Below are 14748 nucleotides of genomic sequence, written 5' to 3'. Positions count from 1 at the left end.
CCAATTACTCGAGACCACTTAAACTATCTATGCCAATATCAAAATCCAGATACAGTTTTTATTTCCAAAACTAAAGCTCACTTATAAAATGGAACTATTATTTAAAAAATCGCATTTTCATGATTGGTTTATACGTGGCACAACAATTACGCGGCTATCAATTACGTGGCACAACAATATTGATCTGAAAATAATATCTTCAAATCTAAATGTATGCCATTTTAGTACTAACATTAATGATATTGAAGTGATGCTTACTTGCGTTCACAGAATGATAAAAGAAGATGAAAAGACACAACAATGGTCTTATATCTCACAAATAAGCCAACATTGTAAAATAAGCTTTGGATACTTACTGGCGATTTAAATTTCATCCTAGACCCAGCAGAAAAACAAATAGGTAATAAGGCTAGCTCAAGCAGCAAATTGTTCATAATACAAGTTATAGACGTGATCGGACTACAAGAAGCGGGATATGAAGGTGTCCCTTTCACTTGGTCAAATAATCGTAAAGGAGAGGCGAACATTTATTAATGGATTGACAAAGCTGTGGTTTCTTACAAATGGTTACAGAGTTTCCCAGACTCAAAGGTACTCCACCTTCGTAGAGTAGGATCATACCAGACCCTGCTTCTTTTTTATTCCAATCCTGAACTAAAAAAACTGCAAAAATATTTCTGGTGTATTAGATCGTGGTTTTCTCACCCATTATTTTCTACGATAGTCTCAGCTCCTTGGAATCCGCACTCTAAAAATTCAGAAATATAAAATTTTCCTCAAATCTTCAACTCCTTTCGTCCGGTTTGGCTCATCGGAACTCTCAAGTATTCGATAATATCTATAAAAAAAATAAAACAATAAAATAGAGAATTTCCATAAATTTGGAAATTACCCTTCTAATTTAGAAAAACTAAAGAATCTCCAAGCCGAAGTGGAGAAATAATATGAAATTAGAATTGATTTCTATCATCAATTATCTAGGGAATTTCTTTTTTAAGAAATATGTCTACAATACAAAATATTTTCATGTATCCGCCTCCAATAGGAGGAGAATAAATGTTATTCATTTTCTTCAAGAACCAACGAAATTGTGGAATTCTGATCGAGAATAATTGTACTCTCTGTTAAATTACCACTTATCTCAGATAGGAACATCCCAATTATAAAATTATGATCTAGAACTTTCGACTCTCACTGAAGCTTGCATCTCAAATGCGGAAAACCTCTCCCTTACTCAAATTCCTATCAAAAAAGAAACATGTCAAACTTTATCTAACATGAATCCTTGAGGGGCACCGGGGTTTCCAACAAGGCTTTTTTTAAAGAAAATTAGGATTTTTAGGACCTAATATAACTGCAACTATTCAAGAATTTTTTCAAAACAGGAGAAGTATATTTGAAGTTCAATTACTCTTTCATAATATTTATTTCAAAATCTCCACTCCACAAACTCCAGCGGATTTTAGACCTATCAGTATAAGCAACATGATTTATAAACTTATTTCAATAGTACTTGCAAATTGGCGAAAATCTCTCCTAAACAAGAATAATCTCCTCGAATCAATCGATATTTCTACTTGGAAGACAAATCATAACCAATATAATTATAGCCCATAAACTTCTTCCTTCACTCAATGAAAATATCAAAATCCAAAAACTGTCTCATGGCTTTAAAATTAAATCTTTCTAAAGCCTTTAGGGTAGAGTGGTCTTTCATCATACAAGCCCTCCTTTGTTTTAGATTTAGTGGAACATGGGTAAACCTATATTTCGACGCATTTCGACAATTTCCTTCTTCATTCTTCTAAATGGCTCTACTTTAAAAGGAATTCACCAGAGAGACCCAATATACCCTTATATCTTTACGATCTGCGTGGAAATCCTTTCTAGGCTTCTGAATAAAACAATATTAGGGAGAAAAATTCGGGATTAAAAATTACTCCCTTCGTACCTATTTTATAGGCGGAATATTGCTTTTTCCTTGTACCATTAGATAGGCGGAATGACAATTCCAAGATGGATTTTAACTATTTTAACCTTATTTATGTTGCTTGGTTATCATCGCAATTCAGTTTATGTCTCTAACATAGGAAATATAACAAAGGGAAAAACAGGAAAAAACATGGATATTTGTGAAATCAAAAAATGTTCTTAATCTAAGAGAATTGGTCCCTCCGCCTATATATGTGGTACGAAGGGAGTAATAAAGAAGCGTCAAACATATCCCACCTTTTTCGTTGATGATTGCTTCCTCTTTATTAAAGTAGACTCAGGGAAAGACAAAGAAAGATAAATATCTAGGTACCTCCATTGTTTTCTTCACAAGTATAGAAATTAATTTTTTGAACCGCTTCTCCAAAAATACTCAATGTTAGCTTTACAGGGATGGAAATGAAAACTTCTCTCTAAAGCAGGCCGAACTATATCATTACATCCATTCTCCAGTCCTTCCCAACCTACCAAAATGCAATGTATTGCCCTTCCCAAAACCAGTTTAGACCAACTGGACCGAATTCGAATGGATTTTTGTTGCAACAACGATGCTTCAAAATAAAAAGGAGGATATATTAGAGCATGGTTAAAACTATATCTCACGGAGCACTATGGATTAAAAACTCTCATCAATTCGACATGACCTTTCTAACAAAATTAACAAGTAGGTTAGTCTTAGAAAAAAAACTAGCTTTGGGAAAAAAATTTAGAAGTTAAATATTTCCCAAATACCATCCATTTCGAATCAACTAGAACCTTAACCTTATCTTGGATTTGGACCAGTATCCGAAAGGGCTGGGTGTAACGAAATATACTTTTGTATGGCAAGTAAAAAATGGAGCCTCTACAAAAATTTGGGAAGATAAATAAACATGTAACTCTGACATAATACCTAAACCTACTGATATGGAGGAACCTTTACCACAATTACTACAAGAATTGATGTCTCCATAAGGATCATGGAATATTTCTAAAAATAGGCCCCGTTTTCATACCAGAAAACAAGGAAAAGCTATTAGCTATCAGTCCTCAAATAGAGAGTACAAATAAAATCAGATAGAAGCATCATCCTTCGAGTCGATTTTCGGTAAAGAATACTTATACGTATTTGATAAATCTAGGAGGAGAAGAAGAAACAGATTTCCCATGGAAAAATATTCGGAAGCTGCCAATCATCCCGATAATTAGACTTTTTTGTGGGAGTTAGTTCAAGAATCTCTACCGACATCAAATAGGCTAGCGGCTCATATTCCAAATATTTTCCCGGAGTGTCCAATGTGTAACTCTCAAGTGCAAGAAACATAACTACATTTTTTCCTTCAATGTTCCTTGCAAGAGCAGTTTGGTTTGGCTCATATATGTATTCGATTATCTCCCAGTTTAAGTCAGGCTCTATATCTTGGTTAACGTTTGGGCAATATCCAATGAATATCTAAACATTCTGACTAGAATAACAATCATTATGTGGTTTATATCAAAATATACATGTTCAGTAGTATTTGAAAAAATTAACCCAGATCAAATAGTTGATAAGACAAATTAGGAAGTTTTTATAATCATACTAACCAATATACAAAATCAAGTACCCAGGAAGAACCCAAAAATTTCTAGCAGTTCATCTTGGTTATCGATAATATTATAAAATTAGATAACATTTATAGATGCTTCTGAAAAAGCGGGGGTCTAACAACCACACCCAATATTTCGTTCGGCAATCTGTATGGACTAACTCCAATATAATTCCAAGAGAATCAACTAGACAATCATACTTGTTAGAGCAATGCTCGGTCGAACTCGCAAGCGTTGCTATCTCAAGCTTGTTTGTCAACTTTAGTGATCAAAACTATAAGTCTTAATTTATAGTCTACTTATATTAATGTCTCGGAATAGGATAGATTGTGTAGTTGAGATTTAGACTTCACGGCGTTCATCGATTGAACACGAAGAACTACTAAGGAGAGCTTGTGGAACTTCATCAACAAAAGGTATGTGGAGACTGAAACTCATCTATCACTCAGAAAGTCTATTTATCCTCCATCTCCATTCTTGAGACAAAAGTCGTATTACTATATAGTATTCGATTATACACATTTGATATTTCGAGATGAGTTTAACTCGCTTACATATTTCTCGAATATGTGTTGGTAAGCTTTCTCTTTAACCAAGTTCATCTTATATTCTTGACGAAAGTCAAAAGACGATCATATGAAAATCGCCTGGTAACATCTTACATGATTTGTGTGATACAGTCATTTGATGTAGACTCGGAATATTTCGTATTGATTATTTCAATATCTTGAAAATCGCTTTGATGTTAATAGCTAGTGAAAACAACTATTGTCATCCTCTATGAAAGTTTCAATGATTAAAATAGAGTTTAGAACACTTAACCATAATTGGATTATAGACATAGCATGCGTACTTGCACATATGTTGATCCAAGACCGGTATAGTATACATACCCGTATGAGTACTGGGAAGGTCAGGTAAAGTCCGGGAGCCTTGTTATGTGTACCCGTACGCGTACTGGCGAACTCAGTTTAAGTCCGGGAACTTTTGTATGCGTACCCTTACGCGTACTAATTCAATTGTTGTCTTGGATGTGTGATAGTATGCGTACCCATTCGCATACTGTCGGACACAGTCCAAGTCCGGCTACTTATGTATGCGTACGCGTTTGCATAATTGAGTGGGTTAAGTTCTAGAATCGGTTTGTTCATGAACTAATACATTTATATAATAAGGAATGCAATCTTTTGCAACCGTGGCTATAATGTTCATGATTTGATTCGAGTGAATCAAAATTGATTTTGCTTCAATTGTGTTTTGTATACTTTTATGAGAATATAAACAATTGAAAAACTCTATAACTAGTTTCATTTGAGTCATTTGAACTAGTTGTGATTAAGATGAATAAGGTTGATATGAAAGTGTTCATATGGCTAACTTGGGTTAACTATTGTTGAGCCAACAAGGTGCACACGTTTAGGTATGATTACTTATATCTAAATGAAGTCACTTTTCATTTGTGTGTAACAATCTAAGTTCGATCTAAGGGTTGAAAGATATTAGCTTGAGTCTAATCTGGTTTTCATCTAACGGTGATTATTGAATGATTTGTTACCAAGGTAGCATTGATTGAAAACCATGATTTTGAAGACTATATAAAGGAGAACTCTAGCAACTGGGAAACCTAATCCCCACACCTCCTGTGTGATACTAGTTGGGACAAGAGTCGATTCTCCTTTAACCTTAGGTTTTTCACGAAACCTTGTAGGTTAAGGACTTGAAGACTTCATTGGGATTGTGAAGCTAGACCCAACTATTTTCTCTATAGTTGTTTGTTCTAATATTGCCCTGTTCTATCTTATTGAGTACTATCTTCTCTAAGATTTGCTCGAGATTGATTCTCTGATAGGCAAGATAAAAAGTAGTCACAAATATCATCGTCTCATCGTTTGTGATTCCATAATATCTTGTTTCGCTACCATACGATTAAGATTATCGTGACGTGATTGATATTTCTAGGTTGTTCTTCTGGAATATAAGTCTGGTATATCAATTGATTCCTGTTCACCTTGATTTATCAAAATACGGAGCAAAACTCATAGGTTTACCTATGGGAGACGGATTTATCTATTCTATAGACTTTTGATGTGTTTTCAAAGTTGTTGTAGATAGTGATAAAAGGGGTTGTTTTAAGACTTGTGAAGGCAATAAATTTTAGACTTAATAAAAATTTAAAAACAAAGAAAACTTATTACAAAATTGACTTCAAGATATTAGAAAACAACCAAGACACTGATTTCACTATTACACATGAATAAATTATGGTAAACAATCCAAAACTCTTATTATCTTTTAAGACTCTTATTTCTTAATTCACAAATAATCTGGAAAATTCTCAAAAATTAATTGTATCCCTAAGCATAGATTATCTAAACAAAGCATAACCTATCTAATTGAATCACAACTAATGAAGAAATTTTTTGCAAACAATTAAAAACTCTGCAAAAGCAGTGATTGAGTGAATTATAAATTATAAATTAGAGGAAATAAATGATTACCAATTATTCATGCGTAAATAGCTTCCTCACTGCCTTGGTTGTGGGAGAAATTAGCATATCATCATGTTGGAAACACGCTCAAAAGTTGATTTCATTTATGCTCAAAGATGGGTTTACAAATGATGAAAATGGAGAAATAATTCAAAACCAGGTTTGTAACAATTATATTTGTTACAAACCAGAGAACTACGACCCTCGGCTGTCACTGTAGCAAAATAAGACTGCTGCCGTTGTGTCGCGAACGCTGTAGCAAATAAGTCTGCCTGATGTACGACCCACAGATGTGAGTCGTTATTACTGTAGAAAAACGACTGTCTTTGTTGGTCTGTTCTTCGTGTTCTTCAGCTATGCAACAGCAGAAATGTTGACTCTCTGCAACTTCAATTTCTCGACTCTGTGGTACTCTATTTCTCTCCCAAGCTATCCGTCCGCTTCTCTGCTACCCCAGTATGATATTTATACTCAACAGGCGAATAAAATCCTGCGTAATAACTCACAGTAATCTCTCTTTATTCGGTAGTGAAGGGTAATATTCTCGGAATATTTTCTTTCCAAAAATCATTCTCCTACACGTCTGCTGCTGTTGAATCTACCTTATTTACCTCTGACACGCTCCAAACTGTTGCTCGAATCAACAAACATACTCAGAAATCGTTCAGACTCATGCAATCCCGTGAAATAACTCTCCCATGCACGTACTGCCCTGTTTTGCTTCTCGCGAAATATCCAGCCAAATTGGATCGAACTAAAGGCCCATACCAAGCCTTTTAGGCTATATCACGTCCACCCATGAAGTTTCAGCGATTTAGTCTACCTCTAACCCATCCAAAATCCGATCGAGAAAACTGCCAGGAGTGAACTCTTCTTCCCGCCAAAAAATGAATTTGAAATGAAGAAGAAGGGTTTCCCCCTATCCGGTTCCGGGGTGCGGTTAGCAACTGCCTAGAAATGGGGTGCCCCTTAGTAATTAGGTTACCCCTTATCTAAAGTGAGGGTCCGTATATCAAATGTCCTCCGAATGTGCTCCGAGCAACTTTTCGAGCCGAATTTTCCAACAATATTTATTTCCTAAAAATACATAAAAACACAATATTAGTACAATAATCGAGTTCCAACAAAACAGACATTGAGGACAATTTAGACACAAAAATGTGTCTATCAAATACCCCCAAACTTATTATTTGCTAGTCCTCGAGCAAAACTAATAAAAAAAAAAAACAAAACCGAGTTAATCTCGGGAGGGTTTACCAGAGGTGTACCCACAAAACCATGACTTCTAATTGGTCACAAGTATCCAAAGAGCTATGAGGACATACAAATTCTCAACCTATCTCCAAGTAACTAGAATGCCAGAGAAATTAAAGGTGTCTGCTCTAAGAGCTTCTCCAATGGTAATGTGGTCAGCTTCCCATATGACATAATGGGAAGACATCCTTTATCTTTTTTGAAAACGGATTTTCCTAATTACAAGGGAGAAAAAATAATCTTCTCCAACCGTCGGACATTTTTTCCTACTCACTGCCTAGGTGTCTCATATTTCCGAATTTAATAAAATATTTCAGAAACCGAAACAATGACAATTGTCTGCCGCTGAGAACTCCATTAAACTTGTATTTTGGAGGACTGAAATTGGTGAACATGGAAGAAACATATATTTTATTTGCAAAGTTTCTGTAAAATCCATGAACGAACCAAAAGGCCCTGGGACGTACAATTATTGGCCATGTTTCATAAGTAGAATTTATCTTCATCTTCGCTTTGAGTCTCATCATGCCAACTCCCAAGATTGCTCCATGCTCATGCAAATTCCAATGGTACTAGATTTATGTTATTTTTCAAATTCTTCATAGCTATTATATTCTCTGTAGGTTATTATGTAGCTTAAGCCTCAATGTTCACTTAAAACATTCCTTCCCTCAATACAACTTCGATTGACACCAAGTGCACATCCATATAATTGCAGCTCAAAAATAAGTAGAAGAATATTTATTACGATGTCTTTAATATGACCGTATTATTTTTATCATGGTAATTCGGAGTACATCTGTGCCGGAGTTTCTATGGACGATGACCTTTTTATAAATATACTTTTGGAGATTCATCTATAAGAGAAGAGTCATTTTGATATTAGAGAAGTATTACCGGATACAAAAGTGGTGTACTGCTCCAACGTATGATTGATTTACAACAATAACGAGATGGTACGACGATTGCTCTGGATCAAAAGAAGGAATAAAGTGTTTTTGTTCTAAAAAGGAAAGAGAAAGGTTAAAGCGATATTTATTTTTAGGTTAAAAATTATTGAATTAAATCTATTTTTAATTTTAAAAAAGCTAACTAGGATGTCAACAAATCCTCTAGGTGAACCTCTGAAACAAGAGGTTGAGGAAGAGGATGTCTACCCAAAAACATGCCATGTCATATACAAATTATTTGAAGAGGTTAGGGTTGGAGAAAGAATTTAGTGGAATTGGTAGTGGATCCTACGTGGATGAAGACTTTTTCTTCACACACGATCCATTGGAGAAGCTCTAAAGCTGACTGAAGAAAAGGGGAGACACATCCGCAACACTGCTAGATAAAGAGATATCCGCTACACAGCTAGATAAACACTGTAAGATGCATCCGCTGCTTTACAGCTGGATAAGATTAGGAGAGAGATAAATATGAGAGGGACATCTGCTACACAGCTGGACTAATTACGTGTGATGAGTTAAACCAGTGCTAGAAAGATCTTGTGCCAAATTGAAAGCGGACTAACAAAGCAACCAAATGTATCTTTCTTCGACTCTCTCATAGTGCTCAGTAGAAACAACGTCTTCTTCGGGCTTCAACTGTTGATGATAAACTATCGAACCTCATAGAACCTTGACAATTAACTCTTCTCTTCGATTTCTTGCTTGACTTAAAAATTTCTACTTCCCTATGGCCTTATTAAAAAAAACTAATTATAGAACAAAAAGAACGTAATGATTTTTTTTTTTTTTTTTTTTTTTTGGAAACATACAAGACAAAAAATTTCATGGCCATGAGAGAAGGACTTTAAAACTTGGATCTTCGCAACTTGTGATGTCTTGGTATCATGAATTCCAACAACTTATATCATTTGCTCTTATAACTTCTTGTAACTAAGTCTTCAACTTTGATTTTTGAATTATTCTTTTCGATTGTTGCTTCTAAACCTTAAACGTCTTCAACTTTCTTCATAGATTTTGATGTTTCTTTGCTTGTTGATGATGATAAGTTTCTACTGAGAGAGAGTCGTAATCCAGTAACAAAGACTACATTGTGAGGTTGCTTTGTTTTTCTGGCATTTCCTGACCTACTTGCCTTTCCATCATGGATGGTTAGGTCCATCACGGTTACCCTCTAAAAGGAACAAGTTCTCTCCTGAATTTCAAGGATCTCAATGTCTTTTTCTCTAATGTCTCAAAAGGTTGTTATCCCTAGCATTCCAATTTCTATCTTTTCGGTGAGAAACAATATGTAAACTTAGCTAACCGGATACCATGTGACGCTAGAAGTTTCAAAAGTGCAACTAAAAAGTTCTTCCCCACCCCCAAACTTAAATCTAACATTGTCCTCAATGTTTCTAATGAAAGAGCAATACCAAAAGTAAAATAACACGAGGAGAAGTTGGAAAGATAGTACCTGGGTGAAGAAAATCAAAAACTAATACAACATACAACTTCCTCGATGGTCAATCAAGGGTAAACAGGTCCTCCAGAGGGACCTCCTCACATCACCTGTAGGAAAGGGCTCTAAAAAGGGTTTCAATCTCTGACCGTTAACCTTCGAAGAACTACTACCATCCGGTGTCTCAATTTCAACAGCTCCATGAGGAAAGACAGTGCGAACAATAAAAGGACCCGTCCACCGAGAACGTAACTTCCCAGGGAAAATGTAAACGGGTATCATACAGAAGAACTTTTTGACCTGGAGAAAATGACTTCCGTAAAATATTTCTATCATGCACAAGTTTCATTTTGTTCTTATACTCCTTCGCACTATCGTAAGCATCTATACGAATCTCGTCCAACTCATTGAGCTGGAGTTTCCTATGGGCTCCTGCCTTGTCAAGTGAAAAATTTAGTTGCTTAACAGCCCAATAAGCTCTATGTTCTAACTCAACAGGTAAATGACATGCCTTGCCATACACAAGCCGATAAGGCGACATTCCAATGGGGGTCTTAAACGCAGTACGGTAAGCCCATAAGGCATCAGTAAGCCTAGACGACCAGTCTTTCCGATTAGGATTAACTGTTTTCTCTAATATATTTTATCTCCCTATTGGAAACCTCTACCTGACCACTAGTCTGCGGATGATACGGGGTAGCTACCTTATGTGTAATACCATATTTCTTCATCAGAAGCCTAAAAGGTCCATTACAAAAGTGCGACCCTCCATCACTAATTATAGCTCGCGGTGTACCAAAACGTGTAAGTATATTATTTTTCAAGAACTCAATCACAACCCTATGGTCATTGGTTTTACACGCAACCGCCTCAATCCACTTAGAGACATAGTCTACGGCGACAAGGATGTATAGGTTACCAAAAGAATTAGGAAACGGACCCATAAAGTCAATACCCCACACATCAAAGACCTCAACAACTAAAATAGGGTTCAAGGGCATCATGTTCCTACGGGAAATGGTTCCTAATTTCTGGCAACGCTCACAAGTAACACAGTAACTATGGGAGTCTTTAAACAACGAAGGCCAATAGAATCCACACTGCAATATCTTAGCAGCAGTCTTCTTAGCACTAAAGTGACCCCACAAGCATGATCATGACAAAAGGAAATAATACTGGACTGGTCACTCTCAGGTATACATCTCCTAATAATCTGGTCTGGACAATACTTAAATAAATAAGGATCATCCCAAAAGAAGTGCTTAACCTCGGCTAAAAACCTAGAACGATCTTGTTTACCCCAATGTTGGGGCATTCGACCAGTAACAAGATAATTCACTATATTCGCATACCAAGGTGCTTGGGTAACAAAGAACAGTTGTTCATCAGGAAAGCTATCCCTTATAGGAAGGGATCATCATGGGAATCAACAACTAGCCTAGACAAGTGGTCTGCTACTACATTTTCGGCACCCTTTTTGTCTCTAATGTCTGGAGAAAACTCTTGCAACAAAAGTATCCACCTAATCAATCTAGGTTTCGTATCCTTCTTAGACAAAAGATATTTCAAAGCAGCATGATCAGTATATATGACGATCTTAGAACCTAAGAGATAGGGTCTAAACTTGTCTAAGGCAAACACAATGGCTAACAGTTCCTTCTCGGTAGTGGTATAGTTCAACTGGGCATCATTCAGAGTTTTGCTAGCATAGTAAATCACATGAAGTAATTTGTTTTCTCGCTGACCTAGCACAACACCAATAGCATAATCTGAAGCATCACACATGATCTCAAAGGGTAAGTTCCAGTTGGGTGCCTGGACTATGGGGGCGGTAGTGAGTAAAGTCTTAAGCTTCTCAAAAGCCTCTAAACAAGCATCATCAAAGACAAACTTAACATCTTTTGCAAGCAAGTTGCAAAGAGGTCTAGAAATCAAGATAAAATCCTTAATGAATCGACGATAAAAACCTGCATGCCCTAAGAATGACCTAATATCTCTTACGGTTTTTGGGACCTGTAAAGTCTTGATAAGGTCAACTTTGGCTTTATCTACCTCTATACCCTTAGAAGATACGATATTCCCTAAGACAATTCCTGATCGAACCATGAAATGACATTTCTCCCAATTAAGCACTAGATTCTTTTCCTTACACCTAGTCAACACTAATGACAAATGATGCAAGCACTCATCGAAAGACGAACCAAACACTGAAAAATCATCCATAAAGACCTCTAAAAACGTTTCTACCATATCGGAAAATAAGCTCATCATGCAACGCTGAAAAGTCGGAGGGGCGTTACATAGCCCGAAAGGCATGCGTCTATACGCAAAGGGACAGGTAAAAGTAGTTTTTTCTTGGTCTTCTGGGGCAATAACGATCTGATTGTAGCCTGAGTAGCCATCTAGAAAACAGTAATGACTATGTCCAGCTAATGTCTTTAGCATTTGGTCGATAAAGGGAAGGGGAAAGTGGTCCTTCCTAGTGACCTTGTTCAATTTCCTATAGTCAATACAAACACGCCAACCCGTGGTCATTCGGGTCGGTATTAACTCATTTTTATCATTCTGGACTATAGTAATACCAGATTTCTTGGGAACAACCTGAACGGGGCTAACCCACTTACTATCTGAAATGGGGTAGATAATGCCTGCATCTAACAGCTTAAGAACCTCGGTTCAAACTAATTCTTTCATATTAGGGTTTCGTCTTCGTTGCATCTCTCTAGAAGGTTTGGTATCTTCCTCTAAATAGATCTGATGCATACAAACAGTAGGACTTATACCCTTAATGTCTGCTATGTTCCACCCTAAAGCTTCCTTGTTGTTTTGAAGGACGGCCACTAGCCTACTTTCCTGATCACTATCCAAGTCGGAAGCAACAATCACAGGTAAAGTCTCAGACGGGCCTAAAAACACATACTTCAGGGTATCTGGCAATGGTTTTAGGTCCAACTTAGGAGGCTCTTCTAACGAAGGAACGAGGATAAACTTAGAAACTGGTAGTGGTTCGAACTTAGGTTTCCATCCGTTACTAATGTCTAACAAAGGGGTTGAATCTAACAAAGCATTCACCTCATTAATCACATTATCATCATCGAAATCAATCCCAAAGTGAGCTAGGCATTTCTCTAACGGATCTTCTAACAAAGTGTTTGGTAATGACTTCTCAACTAATGTTCCTATCATGTTTACCTCTTCTATGTTCGAGTCATCTAGTTCAGAGGGTAACTTACTAATATGAAAGACGTTCAGCTCAATAGTCATATTACCAAAAGACAAGTTCATAATACCAGTTCGACAATTAATGATCGCATTGGATGTTGCTAAAAATGGGCGACCTAAAATCACTGGTATCTGGTTCTCTGGGTCAGGGACAAGTTGGGTATCTAGGATAACAAAGTTCACTGGATAAATAAACTTGTCGACCTCAATAAGAACATCCTCGATCACACCACGAAGAATTTTAACGGACCTATCAGCTAACTGAAGTGTCATTTGGGTAGGTTTCAAATCACTAAGTCCTAGCTTGAGGTACACATGGTATGGAAGTAAATTCACGCTGGCTCCTAAGTCAAGTAAAGCTTTCTCAACACGGTATTTACCTATTGTGCAAGAAATGGTAGGGGACCCTGGGTCTTTATACTTAGGAGTTGTGGTATTCTGAATAATGGAACTCACGTGACTAGCTAGGAAGGCTTTCTTTTGGACACTAAGCTTACGCTTTCGTGTACACAATTCCTTAAGAAACTTGGAATAAACGGGAATCTGCTTAATCACATCCAACAATGGTAGGTTGATAGTTACCTCCTTAAAAACCTCCAATATATCATTAAAGTTCGACTCGCTCTTAGTTGGAACTAGCAACTGGGGAAACGCGGCTCTGGGAACAAAGTCGGGCTCAGCAGGACCCTCATTGGTCTCTTTAGAGACTCTATCAGTCTCCTCATTTTCTGGTTCAGAAGGGTGAACTACAACATGTTCACTATCAGGAATGGAAACCTTATTGTCAACTTTCTTTCCACTCTTAAGGGTTGTAATAGAGTTCACATGATTGTACGATTTCTCTGCTTTAGGATTGGGTTGAGTTTGACTAGGAAACTTACCTTTTTCCCTCAAAGATTCATTTATCTGACTAACCTGGTTATTTAACTCAGAAATAGCTTGAGAGTTAGCATAACCTATATTTTTACTTTCTTCTATCCCTTGAGCAACAATTAGGTTGATCTTATCAGAGTTTTTAATAAACGAGGCTAGAGTGTCTTCTAAACTTGTGATCTTTTTATCCGAAGGGTTCTGAAACTGGGGTTGACCTGAAGAGTTCTTAGCATAACCAAAACCTGGGGGAGGCTGAGAATTACTAGACTTGCCTTGATTCTGGCCCTTAGACCAAGAAAAATTAGGATGGTTTCTCCAACCAGGGTTGTAGGTTTCTGAGTATGGGTCAAACTTCTGAAGGTTCTCAAACCTAGCGTTGTTATAGACAGCATGGGCTTGTTCTTCACTAACATGACCTTCCCAAAACGAGTATTGGGATCTACTCCACAACTAGAGACTTAAGCGGCTCTAATCCTATCATCAGGTTCAACAAGAGACCTATAATTAGGATGATTCAATTCCAAAGCTTCTAACCTTCTAGACAAAGAGCAAACTTAGCATCTGACTCGAAGCTTGTATTTACCACATTGGTGCTACTTCTATTGACCAAGAGTCTTTTAGGGGGTTCAACACAAGACTCCCACTGTTGGGATTTTTCAGCAATAGCTCCTAAGAAGGTAAAAGCATCATCAACATTTTTACTGGTGAACTCACCAGCGCACATAGACTCGACCATGGCTTTGGTCGAATAGTCTAAACCATTATAAATAATCTCAACAAGTTTCATCTTATCAAATCCATGGTGAGGACACTGGGATAGGAGATCATTGAATCTCTCTAAAAACCTATAAAGATACTCTCCCTCTTGTTGCACACTAGCACTAATTTTCTGCCTAACAACTGCAGTTTTATGCTTAGGGTAAAATTTCATATAGAAAGCAGCAACAAGTTCCTGCCA

The sequence above is a fragment of the Papaver somniferum genome, chromosome 1 (genome assembly GCF_003573695.1).
Source record: "Papaver somniferum cultivar HN1 chromosome 1, ASM357369v1, whole genome shotgun sequence".
NCBI classification, from domain to species: Eukaryota; Viridiplantae; Streptophyta; class Magnoliopsida; order Ranunculales; family Papaveraceae; genus Papaver; species Papaver somniferum.
The sequence above is the reverse complement of the archived record's forward strand: the minus strand, read 5'-3'. Positions refer to the sequence as shown.